Here is a 20,188-nt window from a genome sequence, read left to right as displayed (position 1 = left end):
GGATAGAGTAGGAGCCGTTGGATTTGGCAAGAAGGAGGTTATTGGTGACCTTTGAGAGGGTGGAGTGTAGGGGACGGAAGCCAGATTGGAAAGGGTCAAGGATAGAGTTGGCATTGAGGAATTCGAGCCAGCGGGTGTAGACGACTCGTTCTAGTAGTTTGAAAAGGAATGGTAGGAGGGAGTTAGGGCTATAACTAGAAAGGGAGGAGGGGTCAAGACAGGGCTTTTTTAGGATGGGGGAGACGTGGGCATGTTTGAAGGCAGAGGGGAAGGAACCAGTGGAGAGCGAGCGGTTGAAGATGGAAGTTAAGGAGGGGAGGAGGGAAGGGGCGAGAGATTTCATAAGATAAGAGGGAATGGGATCTGAAGCACAGGTGGATGGAGTAGCACTTCAGAGGAGGGAGGAGATCTCATCTGAAGATACTGCTGGGAAGGATGGGTGAATAGCAGAGAGGGTTGAGAGTGTGGGGGTTGGAGAAGGGGGAGGAGTGACTTTGGGGAGCTCAGACCTAATGGAGTTAATTTTACTGATGAAGTAGGAGGCCAGATCGTTGGGGGTGAGGGACGGAGGAGGGGGAGGAACACACACACACACACACACACACACACACACACCAGAACTCTATCCCCATTTCACTTTATCACCCTTACTTTCTGCAGCAGGGTCCCAATAATAAAAACTATTTTAAATAATAATAATAATGATAATAGTAATAATTATGGTTCTTGCTAAGCATGTAATTTGTTCCAGGCACTAAGCGCTTGAGAAATCACAAGGCAATCAATCCGTTTGGGCACAGTCCCAGTCCCACGTAGAGCTCATAATTTTAATCCCCATTTTAAAGTTGAGGTAACTGAAACTCTAAGAAGTTAAGTAACTTGCTCAAGGTCACACAACAGACAAGTGGCCCAGCTGGGATTAGAATCCAGGCCTTTCTGAACTGTCATGCTCTTGCTCTATCCCCTTTGATCCTGATGGTTGCTAAATCTCTGGGCACCCCACCTCTACCTTTATCTAAATCTTCTGATCTTCCGAGGTAGTTTCGCCTGGTGGAAAAAGAATGGCCTGAGAGTCAGAAGACAGGTGTTGTATTCCCTGCTCCGACACCTACCTGCTGTGCGACCTTAACCCAGTCTCTTACATTGTCTGTGCAACAGTTCCCTCATCTGCAAAATGGGGATTCAATTTTTGGTCTACCACTGTGATTGTGAGTTCCAAGTGGAGCCTAAATATTCTATATACACCACGTCGCTTAGTACTGTGCTTGGCACATAGTAAGGACTTGGCAAAAACACTTTTATTATTCCTCCAGAGTTCTCAGTAAATATTATCTCTACTCCTTTGTCAGAGAGGTCCTCCGTGCTGAACCTAAGGATCGCTGCTGGGACTATATCAGACGTCCGTTTTCAGGCGGGGAGGTGTCCCCCATAAATCCATGAAGTCATCTCGAGGATTGGGTCCTGACCCTGCCATGCCCCAGGTCTCGGACACTTGGCCCGGAGTGGAGAATTCTAAGCAATGCGGAGCTGTCTCTGCCCACCTAATCTGAACCAAGAGACGACACCGTCCTCTGTCCCCCTCCAATAAGTCAAACCGATGGTTCTCTGGGGTTATTTAAAAGGAGTCACAGGTCGGGAATGAGGAATCACACGCAAGTGAATGAGTTCATCCTCCTGGGGCTCACGGACGATCCAGACTTGCAGACCGTGATTCTCCTCTGCATGTCTGTCACCTGCATACTGAACATCACCGGCAACCTGACCATCATCACCCTCACCCTGCTGGACTCCCACCTCCACACCCCTATGTATTTCTTCCTGCGCTGCTTCTTCCTGGAGATAGGCTTCACGTCTATCTGCATTCCCAGATTCCTGGCCACCATCAGCACGGGGGACAGGACCATTTCCTACAACTGTTGTGTAACACAGCTATTCTTCGTCCTGCTGGCGGCGACCAAATTCTTCCTCCTGGCCACCATATCCTATGACCGCTACGTCGCCATCTGCCAGCCGCTGCACTACACGACAGTCACGAGTCAGAATGTCTGTACCCTACCGGTCCTCTGCTCTTGGCTAACCGGGTTCCTGGTCATATTTCCTCATTATCCTCGGCCTCCAACTGGACTTCTGTGGCTCGATAGACATTGACCACTTCTTCTGTGACGTCTCCCCTATGCTCCTGTTCTCCTGCTCGGACACCGCGTTCCTGGAGCTGATGGCTTTCATCTTGTCCTTGAGGACACAACTGGTCACCTTGATGTTAGTGGTCGTGTCCTACACAGCCATTGCCCGCACCATCCTGAGACTTCCCTCTGCTCAGCAAAAGACAAAAGCCTTTTCCACCTGTTCCTCCCACACGGTCGTGGTCTTCATCACATATGACAGCTGCATCTTAATGCACATCAAACCGTCCGCCAATGACAGGGTGAACCTGACCAAGGGGGTGACCGTGCTGAACACTTCCGTGGCCCTCATGTTGAACCTTTTCATCTACACCCTGGGGAACTAGCAGGTCAAGAAGGCCATTATAGGTAAGCTCCCTTTCATCCTGGACCTATTCCTTTTCAGCTCTCTACTCCTCCTCGCTCTGACTGAAACTTGGCTTTCTCCGGATGACACGGTCTCTTCTGCTGTTCTCTCCAGTGAAGGCCTCTTCTTCTCCCACTCCCCAAGACTCACCGGAAAAGGAGGAGGGGTCGGTTTCATTCTCGCTCACTAATGTCGCTTTCGCACTACCCCTCCCCCTCCCTTTCCTTCCCCTCCTTTGAAGCCCACATTATTCGCTTCTACCACCCCCTCCAGATTCTTGTAGCCGTCATCTACTGCCCCTCCCCGGCCCCATCTCCAACTTCCTTAAAGAATTTGACCGCTTTCACACTTTCCTTCTCACATTTTCCATGCCTACTCTGATCCTCGGAGACTTCAACAGCCACATGGATGTCCCTGGTGACTCCTCTGCCTCCCTCCTTCTATCTGTCCTTGACGCTGTCAACCTCCTGCTCCATCTCACCTCTCACACTCCCCAACTTGGTCACACCCTCGACCTCATCATCTCCTACCGCTACACTCTCTCCACCCCCACCAACTCTGAAATCCCTCTCTGATCATAACCTTCTCACCTGCCTCCTCACTCACACTCCTCTCCCCTTTAAATCTATATTACTACTTCACAGAGACCTCCGCTCACTCGACCCCATACGTCATTCTGAGCACTTCACACCCCACCTCGCCTCCCTTTCCTCTCTACCCAATCTTGATGACTAGATTACCGCTCTCAACTCTATCCTCTCTACACAATTCAACTCGCTCGCTCCCCTTTCCCTTCGCCGCTCTCGTACAACTAACCCACAGTCCTGGATCACTGCTACTGTCCACTTCCTTCGGTCTTATGCTCGAGCTGCTGAACGCTGCTGGCGAAAGTCTATATAACAAGCCAAACTGGTTCACTTCAAGTTTATCCTTTCCTGCCTTACCTCTGCCCTCTCCTCTGCCAGGAAAAACTATTTTTCCTCCCTTATTGACACCCATGCCCATCCTCTCCCTTAGCTCTTCCGTACATTTAACTTCCTTCTCAGGCCCCCGGTTCCTCCCCCTACTCCTTCCCTCACCCCCAACGATCTGGCCTCCTACTTCATCAGTAAAATTTACTCCATTAGGTCTGAGCTCCCCAAAGTCACTCCTCCCCCTTCTCCAACCCCCCGGCTCTCAACACTCTCCGCTACTCTCCCACCCTTCCCATCAGTATCTTCAGATGAGATCTTCTCCCTCCTCTCAAGTGCTACTTAATCCACCTGTGCTTCAGACCCCATTTCCTCTCATTGTATGAAATCTCTCTCCCCTTCCCTCCTCCCCTCCTTAGGGTCCATCTTCAACCGCTCACTCTCCACTGGTTCGTTCCCCTCTGCCTTAAAACATGCCCACATCTCCCCCATCCTAATAAAACCCTCTCTTGCCCCCACATCCCCTTCTAGTTATCGCCCTATCTCCCTCCTACCATTCTTTTCCAAACTCCTTGAACGAGTCGTCTACACCCGCTGCCTCAAATTCGTCAACGCCAGTGTTCTCCTTGACAACCCTCCAATCTGGTTTCTGTCCCCTACACTCCACCGAAACCGCCCTCTCAAAGGTCACAAATAACCTCCTTTTTGCCAGATCCAACGGCTCCTACTCCGTCCTAATCCTTCTCGACCTCTCAGCTGCCTTCGACACTGTGGACCACCCACTTCCCCTCAACATGCTATCCAACCTTGGCTTCACAGACTCCGTCTTCTACTTGTTCTCCTCATCTCTCTGGCCGTTCATTCTCAGTATCCTTTGCGGGCTCCTCATCCCCCTCCCATCCCCTTACTGTAGGGGTTCTTCAGGGGTCAGTTCTTGGTCCCCTTCTGTTCTCTATCTACACTCACTCCCTTCATGAACTCATTCACTCCCACGGCTTCAACTATTACCTCTACGCTGATGGCACCCAAATCTACAACTCTGCCTCTGCTGTCTCTCCCTCCTTTCAGGCTCTGGTCCCCTCCTGCCTTCAGGACATCTCCATCTGGATGTCTTCCCGCCAACTAAAACTCAATATGACCAAGACTGAACTCCTTATCTTCCCTCCCAAACCCTGCCCACTCCCTGATTTTCCCATCACTGTAGACGGCACTACCATCCTTCCCGTCTCACAAGCCGATAACCTTGGTGTCATCCTCGACTCCGCTCTCTCGTTCACACCTCACGTCCACTACGTTACCAAATCCTGTTGGTCTCACCTCCGCAACATCGCCAAGATCCGCCGTTTCCTCTCCATCCAAAGCGCTACCTTGCTGGTTCAAAATCTCATCCTATCCCGACTGGATTACTGCATCAGCCTCCTCTCTGATCACGCTGCTTCAGGATATTCTTTGTGCAGAAACGTTCAGGGCATGTTACTCCCCTCCTTAAAAATCTCCAGTGGCTGCCAGTCAACCTACGCATTAAGCAAAAACTCCTCACTCTCGGCTTCAAGGCTCTCCATCACCTCGTCCCGCGTACCTCACCTCCCTTCTCTCCTTCTACAGCCCAGCCGCACCCTCCGCTCCTCTGCCGCTAACCTCCTCACTGTAGCTCGTTCTCGCCTGTCCCGCCATCCACCCATGTCCTCCCCTTGTCCTGGAATGCCCTACCTCCACAAATCTGCCAAGCTAGCTCTCCTCCTCCCTTCTGAGAGCTCACCTACTTCAGGAACCCTTCCCAGACTGAGCCCCCCTTTTCCTCTCCTCTTTCCCATCCCCCCGCCCTACCTCCTTCCCCTCCTCACAGCACTTGCATATATTTGTACAGATTTATTACTCTATTTTACTTGTACACATTTACTATTCTATTTATCTTGTTAATGATGTGCATTTAGCTTTAATTCTCTTTGTTCTGACGACTTGACAGCTGTCCACATGTTTTGTTTTTTTGTCTGTCTCCCCCTTCTACACCGTGAGCCCGTTCTTGGGTAGGAACCGTCTCTGCATGTTGCCAACATGTACTTCCCAAGCACTTAGTACAGTGCTCTGCACACAGTAAGCGCTCAATAAATACGAATGAATGAATGAAGGAATGAATGAATCAGGGACCTTGTGCACCGCGTTGGATTTTCATCCAGGAGGTTAAGGCTCCTCGGCGACGAAATACATCTAGGAAAATGTACAGGAGATGCAAAGTCTCGACCACAGAGACTCGGTGCTTGTATATTAGCCTAAAGCCTCATCTGCCACCCAAAAAGCCTGATCTGACGGTTATCCGTCCCTCTTTACACCCGTGCACTGGCCTTTCTGAAAATTTTTCCCCTGGACGGGTCTCCCTGCTTCTAAATTCCTTCTGCCCTCGATCACGCATAATAATAATAATAATAATAATAATAATAATAATAATAGCATTTATTAAGCTCTTACTATGTACAAAGCACTGTTCTAAGCGCTGGAGTAGATACAAGGTAATCAAGTTGTCCCACGTGGGGCTCACACACTTAATCCCCATTTTACAGATGAGGTAACTGAGGCCCAGAGTGGTTAAGTGACTTGCCCAAAGTCACATAGTTGACAAGTGCTATCAAGCACAAGTGCTGACAAGTTGCATAGCTGGGATGTGAACCCATGACCTCTGACTCCAAAGCCCGGGCTCTTTCCACTGAGCCTTGCTGCTTCACGCATTGGAGAACTAAGGGTTTTCCCTCTCCATAATAGAGACTTTTCGAGATTTACTCAACACATCTGTGCTGAAGCCAATAGAAATCCCTACATGTAATGGATTTTTTGCACATTTCCTTCTATATCCGAGCTAAATGAGGCCCTCCAGCTGAAAGAGTGACGTCATTGGTCATTACGGGGGAGGAAGTCAAAGGCTCACCATCTTTTACTCCCATTTTCTCACTTTCCTCTCTCACTCCCTAACTCATTCCCATCTGCTCGCTCCCCCCCCCCCTCACATCTATCCTCAGCATTTATTCATATGTGGTTTAGTGGAAAGAGCCCAGGCTTTGGAGTCAAAGGTCGTGGATTCTAATACCTGTTCTGCCACTTGTCTGCTGTGTGTCTTTGGGCAAGCCACTTAACTTCTCTGGGCCTCAGTTACCTCATCTGGAAAATGGGGATTGAGGCTGTGAGACCCATGTGGAACAGGGACTGTGTCCAGCCTGATTTGCTTGTATCCACCCCAGCGGTCAGTACAGTGCCTGACACATTGTAAGTGCTAAACAAATACCATTATTACCACCTGGTCTGCCGTCCTTGTCATTCCCGGAAATGTTTCCAAATGGAGATGGATAGGTGAAGAACGGGTGCAAATACAAGCTCAAGGTTGACGCAGAAGGGAGAGGGAGAAGAGGAATTAAGTGATTAGTTAGGGAAACCTTCTTGGAGGAGACGTGCCTTCAGTAAAACTTTAAAGGTGGGGAAAGTGATGATCTGTCGGATATGCAGACGAAGGGTGTTCCACACCAGAAGCAGGACGTTGAGAAGAGGTCGGCGAATTAATACATCCATCTGTGCTAAAGTGCTTTGGGTCGGAGTATGACAAAGAGTACAGAGATGCACAGGACGACGACTACGGTGTTCGAAATTAATCAGGGAAGTCATGCAGAGAACAAGAACAGTGTCTTAGATGGCCAGTTATAGGGAAGCAACATGGCATAGTGGCTAGGGCACAGGCCTGAGAGACAGGTCATTGGTTCTAATGTGTCACTTGTCTGCTTTGTGCCGTTGGGCAAGTCACTTAAATTCTCTGTGCCTCAGTTACCTCGTCTGTAAAATGGGGATTAAGACTGTGAACCCCACATGGGACAGGGACTGTGTCCAACCCGATTTGCCTGCATCCACCTCTGTGTTTGGTAGAGTAGCTGGTGTATAGTAAGCGCTTAAAAATACTGCTATTATTATTATTTTAATTCCATGATGCCTATACCAATTAATTTTCTTTTTCCTAGGTCACATCATCGCACAAAAATTTCAGCATTTTTGCACTCACCTCTTCTCATTATACTTTAGTGCATATAATATTACCTAGTCTACTATAAGAACACTTCTTTCATTTGTAAATGACTTTAGTGCCCATCTCCCCTGCTAGACTGTAAGTTCCTTGGGGGCGAGAATTGTGTTTTTTTCTATTATATGCTCTCAAACATTCAGTAGAGTGCTTCAAACACAATAAACACTCATTCAATACTCCGAATGACTGTAATCTATTTGAGGGTGGGGGTGGTCATGTCTTTTACATCTATTGCACTGCTCCAAGTGCTCACTACAGCTTTCTGTACACAGTAAGTGTTCAGTATATTACAGTGATTGGCTAATTGCAAATTGTTTCTACCCTGTGGGGAGATTGGATGTAAAAGAGTTCTGAGTGACCCGGCACCAGATTCTTCACAACTCTCTAACAGCGAAATATTATTGATAACAATAATAACAATAATAACAATTAAAATAGTGGTATTTGGTATTTGGTATTGATAAACAGCAGGACACAGGGGCCTGGGAGTCAGAAGGACCTGGGTTCTAAACCTCGAACCACCACTTGCTTGCTATGTGGCCTTGTGCAAGTCACTTCACTTCTCTGGTCCTCACTTACCTCATATGTAAAATGGGGATTAAGACTGTGAGCCCCACGTGGGACAAGGACTGTGTCCAACTCCATTTGCTTGTATAACCTCCAGCGCTCAGTACAGTGCCTGCCGCATAGTAACTGCTTAATGAATACAATTATTATTATTATTGTTAAGCCATTACTGTGTGCCAAGTACTGTAATAAGTGCAGAGATAGATACAAGTTAATCAATGTATGGGGCTTACAGTCGAAATAAGGGGAAGAATAGTTATTGATACCCATTTTGCAGATGAGAGACTAAGGCATAAAGAAGTTAAGTGACTAGTCCAAGGTCACCCAGTAGACAAAAGATTAAAACCCAGGTCCTCTGACTCTGAAGCTCATGCTCTTTGATCTAGGGCTTGCTGCGTCTCGAAAGCAATCCCTCTGGAGTGATCAAACCCACTCAGGAACAGCTCATCATTCCATTGTTGTGTCAGAGGTAGGCAAATCGAGTCCTTTCCTGAGACATAAACTTTGAGAAGTGACTAATGAGGCACTAAGAGAATGATTAGTAATCTTGGAACATAGGTCTCTGTAGGGGTGCGGTGGGGAGGAGGTTCCTCAGAGCCTGGAGACAGAGCTACCCTCGAGCCAGCCCCACAGCTACCCAGAGAACAAGAGCTTCCACCAATCTTAATTCGTATTTTCTGTTGTAAATTGAAACTGGGGAGCATCAGGCCTTGGGAGATTCCTTTGTCTGGATAAGGCTTTTCTGAGAGAATACAACACAGATCTACTGAGAAACCACAGTTCAGAACCCTTTGTTTAACCATCAGTATATCCCTGTTCCTTGTACGACAAGGATTGTGATTTTTACAGCTTTTATCCAGATCATATTTCACCCTTTCACCCTGGTCCCCATCTCGCCCATTGCCAACAAATCTCCTTCATCCTGGAACTCTCCCTTTCCACATCTGGCACACCACTACTCTCCCCATCATCAAAACCCTTCTGAAATCACATCTCTGCCAGGAAGTCTTTCCTGATTGACCACTGATATCCTCGCTTTATATCCCTCACAACCGCCATTTCAGCACCTAAGCCTTTGGGTACTCACCATCGGTAATAATAATACTAATAATGCTAATAATAATATTTGTTAAGCGCATATTATGTGCCAGGCACTGTAGTAAGTGCTGGGGAGTAGACAAACAAACTGGGCTGGACACAGTCCCTGTCTCAAGTGGGGCTCACAGTCTTACTCCCCGTTTTGCAGGTGAGGTAGTTGAGGCACAGAGATGTGAAGTGACTTGCCCAAAGTCACACAGAAGATATGTAGCAGAGCCGGGACTAGAACGTATGACCCTCTGAATCCCAGGCTTTTTCCATTAAGCTATGCTGCTTCTCCGTCCATATCTCATGCAGTCTATTAAGTATATGTACCTCATGTACAAATCCTCTTTCCTTCTGCCCCCTATCTAATTGATAAAAGTTCCTGTTCTCCCATACTAAGCTCCTTAAGGGCAGAGATCACATCTTCTCATTCTACTAACTCTCTCTTTCCAAGCACAGTGCTTTATGCTCTATACATTATAGATCCTCAATTAATTGGTTGGTTGGTTAGTTGGTTGGTTGGTTGGTCAATCTTCCAGAGGAGCAGGGGATGGTGTTATAATTCAGTGGACATTTGTTCGGAAAAGAGGGCTTATGAAATATTTTCATTACCTTCATAGATATCTCTGCCTCTCTTCCAAAGCTATGTTCTTGGGTTGTTTTCTTGGTTGAGGCAGACTTTTTTGAATTTCGATTTGCAGCTCTAGTAGAAGTTGGGTGGTGGTCATGAGAAGCCGTAGTTGATTCTTTTGGAACAGATCATGACCCTCAGTAATGTATTCTGATCGTCCCCCTTTCTCCTCTTTACGTATGTGCTGAACTTCACCAGAAACCTGACCATCATCAGCCTCTGTCTTCTTGACTCCTGTCTCTTCCCTCCTATGTACTTCTTCCTGCACATTTTCTCCTTCCTGGAAATCTTCTTCATGTCCAGCTGCATTCCCAGTTTCCTAGCTGCAAAAATCACTGGGGCAGGACCATTTCTTACAACAGTTGTGCAACACAGCTGTTCTTTATCCTGTCGGAGGAGACCGAGTTATTCCTCCTGGTCGCCATGTCCAGAATTTCCCGTCAATAGTATTGAATGATAGAGCACCTACCAAGTGCTAGTACCTACCAAACGTTTGTAGCACGTTTGCCCCCAATACTTCAAGTTCCATACTTTGAAGGTGAGAGCAGTGATCTCAGCCACGCTCTCACATCTAAGTGTGACAGTGAAACAAGAAACCTCCGTAGATCCCCTAGAATCCGAATAATAGATCCACTAATAAATCGTCAACCAATATAATTCACTGAGTACTTACTGTATGCAGGGCTATGAATTAGTTCTTGGGAGAGTACAGTAGAGTTAGTAGACATGATCCCTACCCTTAAGGAGCTCACAGTCTAACAAATTATTATTATTTATTGAACACTCCTAAACAGTTGGGAGAATATTCAAGAATTATTAGTCAAACAATCAATTGTATTTATTGAATATTTACTATATTTAAAGTACTTCATTAAGTGCTTTGAAGAGAACAGTAGAGATATAATAATAATGATAATTGTGGTATTTGTTAAGCACTTACTATGTGCCAGGCACTGTAGTAAATGCTGGGGTGGATGAAAGCAAATCGGGTCGGTCACAGTTTCTGTCCTGCATGTGGCTCACAGCCTTAATCGCCATTTTATAGATGAAGGGACTGAGACACAGAGAAGTGAAATGACTTGACCAAGGCCATACAGCAGACAACAGGCAAAGTCGTGATTAGAACCTTCTGACTCCCAGGCCCATACTCTATAAACTACACCATGTTGGGGAAGATGAACCGTGTCCTCAAAGAGCTTACAATCTAACAGGGGAGACAGACAGTAAAATAAATTTCATGTAGCGGACTACCCCTAAGTATTAAAGTATTGACATAAGTGAGGGTGACAAGTATGAAAATGATGATGTGGCAGTTCCCTGCCCTCAACGATCTCACTTTTCTCGAGAAGCACCATGGCGTAGGGAATAGGGCACCTGGGTGTCAGAAAGTCATGGGTTTTAATCCCAGCTCCACTACTTGTTTTCTGTGTTACCTTGGGCAGGTCACTTCACTGCTCTGGGCCTCAGTTCCTTCATCTTGAAAATGGGACAGAGACTGTGAGCCCCATGTGGGCCAGGGACTGTGTCCAACCCAATTTGATGGTATCCACCCTAGCGCTTAGTATAGTGCCAGGCACATAGTAAGTGCTCAACGAAAACAATAATTCTAATTGATAATAATAATAATAACAATAGTCCAGCAGAGGAGACAGTTCCTGATATAGATCACGGACGTTTGAGCAGCTACTGTGTGTAACAGTGGTGATTGCAAGGCACTGAACCTTCACAGTTTCTCGCCTCTTCCCCCGACCTCAACCCCTAGCACCTATGGCCCCACATCCCGCATTGCCAGAGAGCTAGCAGGGAGAGCGGTTGCCACTTGTAGTCACAGAACAGAACATCTCCAGTAAACCATATTTATTGAGCACTTACTGTGTGCAGAACATGTACTAAGAGCTTGGGAGAATACAATATTACTTTAGGCACATTGCCTGACCACAACGGCCCTATAGTCTAGAAGGGGTGACATACATTAATATAAATAACTACATTACAGATATGTTGCTCAGTAAATTAGAAATGTCCAAGATGTCGTCATCTGCAGAAATTCCTGAGCGTTCCCGATGTGGTCAGGCACTGCTGAGTACGTCACGCGGTACTTCTCCCATTCCCTTTTACATCGCCCTGACTTGTTTTCTTTATTCACTGACCCCTCCCAGCCCCACAGCACTTATGTATATAGCTGTAATTTTATTTATTTATATTAATGTCTTTCTCTCCCTCTAGACTGACTGTAAGCTCGCTGTGGGCAGAGAATATGTCTGCGTATTGTTATATTGCACTCTTCCAAGGGATTTGTACAGTGCTCCGTATTCAATAAATACGATCGAATGAAATACGATTGAATGAATGAAGTGGGACTAAGGACCGGAAGGATATTTTCCACTTTCTTGAGAACAGCAGAAGAAAAACAAAAGAGCAACAGCAGCAGCTGATACAGCAGCGCTCCAGTACTTTTCCCCCACGGGTCCCAGGGAACAGGGGCCACTGGGTGATGAGTGGATTGGTGAAGCCAGCCCCAGCTCCAGCAAAGAACCCTTCAAGATCTCCATCATTCTTCCTTCCGGGTCTTTCCTGGCACTGCCTCTTTCCCACCCAATTTAAAATTCTTTCTTCAGGTGGGATTGAGAGCCGGGTTCCTTAGTGCCTTGCAATAGGCATCTCCAGGGAATGTCTCTTTTATTATCAAAACAGCCCTCCCCATCTGCATTGAGAAGAACTCAAAAAAGGGGCTGAACTTTGTCCCTGTAAAATAAGGGCTGGGGGAGAGAGGAATAATAATAATAATGATGATCGTAATTGTTAAGTGCTTACTATGTGCAAAGCACTGTTCTAAGCACTGGGGAGGATGCAAAGTGATCAGGTTGCCCCACGTAGGGCTCACAGTCTTAATCCCCATTTTACAGATGAGGTAACTGAGGCACAGAAAAAATGAAGTGACTTGCCCTGTCACACAGCTGCCAAGTGGTAGAGCCGGGATTTGAACCCATGACCTCTGACACTCAAGCCAGTGCTCTTTCCACTGAGCTACGCTGCTTCTCTGCTTTGAATAATGCCAAATCTCCTTTCTGTGACTCTTAGGAAGCAGCTTGCTTTCTCCAGTCTCAGCTATCCTGGCTTTCCTTCCCTTAGAACAGAGTTTTCTACATCCCACAGGTAGGCTGGCAGAAAGGGTGTCGCCCAGGACCCCAACTCCTCTCCCCTCCTCAAACTACACCAAACTATACCATGTTGGGGAAAATGGAGGAGGATGAGAGATTCCGTCCTGCCTGGCAGGGCACCACGAAACTGGGGAGAGATTTGTGCTACCTAAATGGCATGGAATTCTTCCTGAAAACAGGAGGAGGGTCGATTCAGATTTTCAAACGAACAAACTGAATATTCATGGTGAAAACTCCTACCAAAACCATCGAGAATGTCAGAAAAGTAAGTACATGTTCCTCCTTAAGTATCTAGGTTCTACTGAAATCTGATCTCTACTGGTTTTTCCTGTCCCATATCTGACCTTTCTGATTTGGGCACGGAAGGAGATAGCGACAATTGGAAAGAAATCTGCTGGTTTGGTATTTTTGCTGGCTGGATCGATCTCTGAGGGGTTAGGATTGTCTCCTTTTCACCAGGGAGATCCTGGTCTGGAACCCTGCTACGGGTCCATTTGATGGTTCTCAGCTCTGGGATATCTAGGGTTTTAATCCCAGCTCTGCCTGGAGATGGCTGACGAGACTGATAATCTCCCTTACCTCTGGGTTAGAACATCAGGGTGAATTCCTCAATAGCTACTTTTTACTGCTGATCTCTCCCATTAGATTGTAAAATCCCCACAGGCAGAATCTGTAGTCCATTGTTGTGCTCTGTATGCAGTAAGCACTCAATAGATAACACTGATTGATTGATACTGCTTCCCTAAGAACCTATGAGAGTGTTGTGTACAGAAGAAATAATAGGCTTTGGAGCCTTGCTTGTGATTCTGTAACATAAAATGAAATTGAATGGCCAAAGCTTTCGTTAGTGAGGACGGATTTACAGCTCCTCCCTCAGGTCTTCCTTCCTCATCCTCTTTTTCTGTTTCCACTCCCAAGTCTGAGCCACCCACCACTTTGTCCAATAGACCTACCCCATCCTTTTCTGAAAGGCGTTAAAACTAGTTGTGATCGTATCATCAGTAGAATAATAATTATGGTATTTGTTAAGTGCTTACTATGTGTCAGGTACTGTACTAAGCGCTGGGGTGGATAAAAGGAAATCCGGTTGGACAGAATGTCTGTCCTGCATGGGGTTCAGAATAGTAGTAATAGTGGTAGTAGTAGTAGTAGTAGTAGTAGTAGTAGTAGTAGTAGTAGCAGTAGTAGTAGTAGCACTTTCCCATCACTGTAGACAGCACCACCATCCTTACTGTCTCACAAGCCCTTTACCTTGGCCTTATCCTTGATTCTTCTCTCTCATTCAACCCACAAATTCAATCCATCATGAAATCCTGACGGATTTCACAACATCGCTAAAACCCACCCTTTCTTCTCTATCCTTACTGCTACCACGCTAATAAAATCACTCATCCTATCCCGCCTGGATTATGCATCAGTCTCTCCATGCTGACCTCCAGCCTCCTATCTTTCCCCACTGCAGTCCATATTTCACACTGCTGCCCGGATCATTTTTCTACCAAAATGTTCTGGACACGTCACCCCTCTCCTCAAAAAACTCCAATGGCTCATCGTCCACCTCCGTAACAAACAAAAATTCCTCTCCATTGGCTTTAAAGCACTCCATCAACTTGCCCCCTCCTGCCTCATCTCACTTCTCTCCTTCTATAATCCAGCCCACACACTTCGCTTCCCCAGTGCTAACCTTCGCACTGTGCCTTCTCGCCTGCCTCGCTACCGATCCGTAGCTCACATCCTGCTTCTGGCTTGGAACGCCCTCACTCCTCAAATCCGCCAGACAATTACTCTCCACCCACTTCTTCAAAATCTTACTGAAGGCACATCTCCTCCAAGAGACCTTCCCAGACTAAGTCCCACTTTTTCTCATCTTCCATTACCTTCTACGTTGCCATGACTCGTTCCCTTGGCTCTTCTCCCCTCTTCCAGCCCCACAGCAGTTATGTATATATCTATTTTATTTTTTGTACTGGTTTCCGTTTATTTGTATTGAATTGTATTTTGGTCTCCCCCTATCCCAGATTGTGAGCTCACTGTGGGCAGGGTCTGTCACTCTTTATTGTTGTATTGTCTTTTCCCAAATGGTTTGTACAGTAAGCGCTCATTAAATACGATTGAAAGAAAGATTTAATAAATAAATAAAAAGTGTAGTAGTAATAGTGATTCTCTGTCTCTCCCATCTTCAGTCCATACTTCACTCTGCCGCAGGGATCATTTTTCTTAAAAATAGGTTCAGTCCATATCTCCCCTCTCCTCAAAAACCTCCAATTGTTGGCCATCTATCTGTGAATCAAATAGAAAAACCTATCTATAGGCTGTAAGGTACTTAATGAGCTCTCCCCCTTCTACCTTACCTCCCTCATCTCCTGCTGCAACCCAACCCACACACTTAGCTTCGTTAATACCAGCCTACTCGTCGTACCTCAATTCCTTCTTTCTCACTACAGACCTGTTGCCCACATCCTCCCTCTGGCTTGGAATTCCCTCCCTCTTCATATCTGACAGGCCACCAATACATCCACTTCATTCATTCATTCATTCATTCATTCAATCGTATTTAATGAGAGCTTACTGTGTGCAGAGCCCTGTATTAATCTCTTGGGAAAGTACAATATAAAAATAAACAGACACATTCCCTGACCACAAAGAGTTTACATTCTAGAGGGAGAAGCAGATTTTGATATAAATAAATAAATTACTGATCTGTACATGAATGCTTTGGGGCTGGGATTGGGATGAATAAAGGGAGCAAGTCAGGGCGAAGCAGAAAGGGCTGGGGGAAGAGGAAAGGAGGGCTTAGTCAGGGAAGGCCTCTTGGAGGATTTGTGTCTTCAAAGCCCTACTAAATCATACCTCCTCCAGAAACCCTTCCCTGACTAAACCCTCCCTTCTGTGCCACGTACCGACTTGAATCTGTATACTATAAGCACTTTGATATTCATCCCTCTTTCAGTGTCACAGCACTCATGTACATAACCGTCTGGAATTTATCTTAGCGTCTGTCTCCCTCTTTAGATTGTAAGCTTCTTATAGGCAAGGATCATGACTACCTACTCTACTATATTGTATTCTCCCAAACGTACTGTTCAGTGCCTAGAACATAGCAAGTGTTCAATAAATGAGTGATTGATTGATAGTTGCAGAAAAGCAGCAGTAGTAGTAGCAGAAGTAGTAACACTAATAGAAGTAGTCATAGTAGATAAGTAATAATGATGTAGTAATAATAGTAATCGTGATGGCATTTGTTAAGCACTTACTCTGTGAAGCACTGTCCTAAGCGCTGGGTAACATCAGAAGTAATTCCAGAAGTAGTAGAATGAATGAATGAATGATTATTAATGAATTATATTATGGTATTTCTTAGGTGCTTACTGTGTGCCAGGCATAGTTCTAAGAGCTGGGGTAGATACAAGATAGTCGGGTTGGACACAGTCCCTGTCCTACATAGGGCTCATAGTTCTAATCCCCTTTTACAGATGGGGAAACCGAGGCACCGAGCAGTGAAGTGCCTTGCCCAAGGTCACACAGCAGGCAAGTGGTGGAGCGGGGAATCTCAATGAACACTGAATAACTTGTTCGGATCACTCCATTAATAAATCTTTATATTTCTTTCTTTCCCATTCGAGTGGAATCTCCTCGTGGGCTGAGAATGTGTTACATTTTTCTCACCAAAACATTTCTCACATCAAATGAGAACTCCTCTCTGTTGGTTTTAGGGTTGTCATACTGATTCCCGATACCAATCGAATCTCTTCTCCCAAGCCTCCTACTCAGACTGTGGCCTTTCCTCTTCCCAAGCATACCTTGCAAATGTACCTCGCTGACAATCCTGCATTATTCCATATCCTACTTCCTTTCCGCTCCAGGAAACACCCTGCTCTCTTCCCTCAGCCAGAAAACATCAGAACCCTCCTTCAGGGTGAAAAGCTACTTCCTCCAGGAAGCCTTCCTTGATTGATAGCTCCCTTCCTAGTTGGGATGTTCCATTAGCCACTTTCACTACCTTATGTATTTCTTCTCTTTTAGTCGTGTACTTGTAAATTTTGTGAGTGCGACCGTGATTCGTATTTGAATGACTTGCTCGAGATGATCAAAAGACCTGTGACAGAGCTGGGAAAAAATAAACCTGGATAATCGACCATCTTCTCCATCCATGTCAGCCAAGATAACTCCTTTTCCTCCAAATAATTTTTCAATCCCCACCTGCATCATGATGGACCCAGATAAAGATAAAACGGGTTAAGGAACCTCTAGGGCCCTCGGAGTGTAATCTACTTCTTTTCTTATGGCATTTGATAAGCACTTACTACGAGTGAAGTAGTCAGTCAGTCAATTAATCGAATTTATTGAACACTTACTGTGTGCAGAGCAGTGTATAAGCGCTTGGGAGAGTACAATACAACAAGAAAACAGACACATTCCCTGGCCACTATAAGCTTACAGTCTGGAGGGGGAGAGAGTCATCCAATAAATTTAAAAAGCACTGTTTAAACACTGGGGCAGATACAAGTCTATCAGGTCCCTGTCCCACATTGTACTCACAGTCTAAATTGCAGAGAAGAGGTTAATCCTGGTCATTGCCTAGTGATGATCGCAGATGATGTTCCCAAAATTCGCGATTCTGCCTTGGTGGAACAGTATTGCCTTCTTCGTTTCTGTAACAGGAAAGAGTAAATGTTCTGCGAAGAGAATGATGATATCACTGCTCTTCACAGGAAAAGTGAACTTAACTTTGAAAAAAACCCAGTGCAATTACTGTATATGATTTAAATTTCTCCTTTCTGTCTTCAAACTTGAGGGCTGCCGGGAATGATCAGAGCTGATGCATTGTAATGAATGATCCGTGGCAGCAAGGAATCTCTAGTCACTCAAGAGACCATGGAAAAAGCAGTAGGGAGTGAGGAAGGGAAATAAAAGAATATATGTCTCTGTATGTATTTATGAACGTGTGTCTCACTTCATAACTCTATTACCACAACGCAGCCCACACAGTTTGCTCCTTTAATGCCAAAGTACTCACTGTGCTTCGATCTCCCCTATCCCGCCGCTGACCTCTCGTCTACATCCTGCCTCTGGCCTGGAACGCCCACCCTTTTCATAATCGACAGAAAATTATTCTCCCCACCTTCAAAGCCTTATTGAAGACACATATCCTCAAAGGGGCCTTCCCTGTCTAAACCCTCATTTCCTCTTTTCCCCCTACCTTCTGCGTTACCATGACTTGCTCCTTTTATTTACCACGCCCCCCCCCCGCCCCAACTACGATTTGCTCCTTTGATTTATCATGGCCCATCAAGTATCACAGCACAGCACTATGTATGTACCTGGAATTTATCTATATTAATGTCCATCTCCCCCTATAGACTGTAAGATCGTTGTGGGCAAGAAATGTGTTTGTTATAGTGTTGTGTTGTACTCTTCCAAGCCCTTAGTACAGTACTCTGCTCACTGTAAGTGCTCAATAGAAATGATTATTCGATAGAGGTGGACATCTGTGTCTTCTGACTCTCAGGCCAGATATCTCTGCACTTTGGAACATTCCCACTCCCCCTGATTCTGGATCCAGTACTGGATACTGTGGAATCAGAGGGACAGAAATACTCTGGTATTATTCTAGGTAGCGACATGACGACGTTCTCGTGATACTCTAGATAGTATCACGGAAGGGAAGTGCTAGGTGTAGCCTAAAATTCTGACCCAAATCAGACTGTTACTTTGGAGCTTCCTATCACTGATTAACTTAGGAGAAAATTGAAGGGAAGGGAAAGGAGAGAAAACATGCACATTTTCCTGGAAAAATTTCTGGGGCTAACTTGAGCTCTTGGAAACACTCCCCTCCCCGCCCCCTACCCCAGGTTAAACCCTGTGTCTCTGCCTCTCCCAGGGGAACAACCTAGCCACGGATCTCCAGGCTGAGTCCCAGCAGCCCTCGCCTCTCCTCTATGCTCTGAGCACCTGTTTCTGCTCACCGTTCTTTGTTTCCCAAGGGCTCCAGTCTCTGTCGCCTTCCATTGTGGTTAACAGTGTAGATTCATTAGTACTCCTGAGCACGGCTTGCCACAGCTCAGCTGTGGCTCCTGGCCTCCGTTTCCCCAGAGCCCATCGCGAACAGAGCAGATAAAGGCAGTCTAACTCTGGGCCTTCAGAATCTCTCGATTCCCTGCTCAGTGAGTAGGGCTCTTTCATCTGGACAAACCACGGTCCACTCGGATGATCACGACAGCGGGGATATGGCCCCGAAAGCAACAGCCGGAAGAGATTCCGAGGGTCATGGATGAGTTCTGGAAAAATCCAGGGAGAGTTCTCCCCTGGAAGTGCCTGGGAGGGATTTTCCCCACCCCGACCACCACCACACTGAAATTTTACTTGGGTGAGGTAGAGGCTGCTACCGTGTGTCCAAGAGGTGGAACTAGATGGAAACACAAAATTTTCTTCTATATCTGCATGCCGAGTCAGAGTCCCTAGAGAGCCATCAGAGAGAGTGGGAAGATTGTGTGGTCTTTGTTTGACGAAAAAGATTTTCCCTTTCCTCCAGCTGCCGTTCTGTAGGTAATAGATCTCAATGTTCCGTCGGTACACTCATAAGCCAAACATTAAATCAATTAATCAATATCACTAATTTAGAACCTACTCTTAAATAGTCAACAAATCAAGCCATAGAATCTGCACTTGATTGATGCAGAACACGACTCCGACCTTTCATGAGAGTAAGGCAGAGTTAGTAGAGTTCGGACCTGGGTGTCAGAAGGAACTGTGTCCTACCCAGATCGGCCAATCTGTTGTGTGACCTTGAGCAAGTAACAGAGTTCTCTGTGCTTCAGGTAGATCATTTGTAAAATGGTGATTATGAGCTCCACTGGGATATGGACGTTGTCCAACCTGATTAGCTTTTATCTACCCAGCGCTTATTACAGTGCCTGGCTCATGCTAAGTGTTTAAGAAATACCATAAAAAATCCCTGAGACAAAAATACCCTGAAAGATCACATGCGAAAGAGCCTCCCCGCCAGATAAACGTGAAGAACAGGGACTATGCCCGATTTTATGTTATCAATTATTTGGTAAGACTTGCTCTCCCAACGTGGGGGACTGATCAAAGAGCTCTGAAAATGGATCTTCTGTTCCCCTTAAGCATTTTGATATTCACCATCCCCCAAAATCAAGCCCCACAGCACTTTTGTACACATATCCATCTGTAATCTATTTGCATATCCGTTCCCCTCCTAGACTGTAAGCTCCTCGTGGACAGGAAA

General features: G+C 46.0%; 1 pseudogene; it reads left to right on the top strand.

Annotated features, from left to right (window-relative positions):
* The first annotated feature begins 1,638 nt into the window (after nucleotides 1–1,638).
* LOC119925321 overlaps nucleotides 1,639–20,188 on the top strand; it is a 30,041-nt pseudogene continuing 11,491 nt past the window's right edge.

Source organism: Tachyglossus aculeatus, chromosome 3 (genome assembly GCF_015852505.1).
Source record: "Tachyglossus aculeatus isolate mTacAcu1 chromosome 3, mTacAcu1.pri, whole genome shotgun sequence".
NCBI classification, from domain to species: domain Eukaryota; kingdom Metazoa; phylum Chordata; class Mammalia; order Monotremata; family Tachyglossidae; genus Tachyglossus; species Tachyglossus aculeatus.
The sequence above is the reverse complement of the archived record's forward strand: the minus strand, read 5'-3'. Positions and strand labels throughout refer to the sequence as shown.